This window comes from Furipterus horrens, unplaced genomic scaffold (assembly GCF_987537825.1).
Source record: "Furipterus horrens unplaced genomic scaffold, mFurHor1.1.pri manual_scaffold_5, whole genome shotgun sequence".
Taxonomy (NCBI): domain Eukaryota; kingdom Metazoa; phylum Chordata; class Mammalia; order Chiroptera; family Furipteridae; genus Furipterus; species Furipterus horrens.
Genome location: NW_028327175.1, coordinates 22677958 through 22679554, shown reverse-complemented (window position 1 = coordinate 22679554; position 1597 = coordinate 22677958). Strand labels below are relative to the sequence as shown.

Sequence of the window (1597 nt, the reverse complement as noted above, 5' to 3'; positions counted from 1 at the left end):
AAAATTAAAAAAAAAAACCCATAAATATTTAACTTTATAATCTTGGTTGTTAATTTTTCTTAATCTTTTATAAATACACAAATTCTTTCCTGATTTCTAGGACCCAGTGAATACTAAAGTTATGACAAGAATGAGCTTTCTGCTGACACAACAGTTTCATGTTATGTAAATGTTTAAGACATGACAATTTAACTATGATTTGACTAAGGAAAAAATAGTTTAAGAAGTTACATATAGGGAGTGATCTTGGCTGTAATTCCACTCAGTGGCCAAATGCCCTGCCATGGGAATGAGATGGCAGACAAACTGCATTCTCAGTGCTAGTTCCCGTATGTTATTTATGGCATGAGCACTGTAATGTGCTGAGACTCTGGTGTTGTTCAAACAACAGACTGATGGACTGACCCACCAACTGACCCTTATTCAGTCTCTCTTGTGTCAATCCTTCATCTGCAGTTTCAAAAATCTAAGAACTATGGGAAAGTAACAGTTTGTTTTTCTAATTAATTGGTGGAAAAACCTAACCTGAACTGATGTGAACATTTAAAAAATAATCCTTATCCCATACAGTTTTCTGATATCTTGATAATTATCAATGAAAGAAAGTCTTCTTGAATATTTTTATTTTATAAAAGTCAATCTTTTACTAAGGGTTCTGGTTGCTGTTACCTATATAAGTAGTGCTGTTTATGATTAAAACTAATAACATAGCCTCTAATAAAAATTTTCTACTTGTTTACTTGTTTTGTGTTTAAGAATAGGTAAATTTCCAAAAACTATTGCAATATTCCTTATTTTTGTTATTCAATGTAAGGGAAACAAATAGAAATATTTAGAACAGAAGCCAACACTACTCTGTAATGTCACGTGTTGATGTCCTTTGAGTGGCTGTATGTAGTGGATGCTTGATATTGGTAGCGTAATAAGGAGGAGCACATTGTGGAAGATGATAGGCTTAAAGAGACAGTCTGAGGACCTCAATGCAGTTATTAGTCTACTTTATGCGACCTGAGAGAGTCTCACAACTTCTTTGGCCTGCAGATTTTTACTCTATAAAATTTAGAATTGGGGTTCTTCTGGCTTCAAAGTTTTATGAACATCAAATTAATTTCCTCGCCCTTTCTTGTGCCCTTTTAAGGTTGATGCAGTGCCTTAGGAGGCTAACACAAAAGGGTAAAGTAAGTCTCCATAAAACCCAGAGAAGAGATGGTAAAACTCTTTGGATCCTGTCTGGAGTCACAGCTGAAAAAAAAAATTAATTTCCTGCTCAAAATACCCCTTCTTTGCTTGCTGTGAAAAAATAAAATAGTTACTAGAATAAGGCATATGTACGAACACCAAAAGTATATTCTTTGAACATGTTTTTAACTGTTATCTATTTCAGTACATAGTCCTATTATATAGACAAATGGTTTGGAGGATAAAAAATATGACTTGATGTAGGCAAAGAAAATGAACTGTGGTAAAACTTAATAAATATTTGATGAGTCACATTTAACCCTCTGTGTCAGGAGGGAACCAAACATGTCTTTGTGGGGAAATCCTGTGACACTGCACTGTATTTGCACCTGGCAAGTGATGCTGGCCCCGGCAGGCC

The 1597-nt window shown here is 34.6% G+C and overlaps 1 non-coding gene across 1 annotated transcript; it reads left to right on the top strand.

Annotated features, from left to right (window-relative positions):
• The first annotated feature begins 1125 nt into the window (after positions 1–1125).
• LOC150008271 (small nucleolar RNA SNORA26) lies at positions 1126–1244 on the top strand. Its single transcript, XR_016511593.1, has one exon. It is a non-coding gene; the product is annotated as a small nucleolar RNA SNORA26 (small nucleolar RNA).
• Positions 1245–1597: the final 353 nt, after the last annotated feature.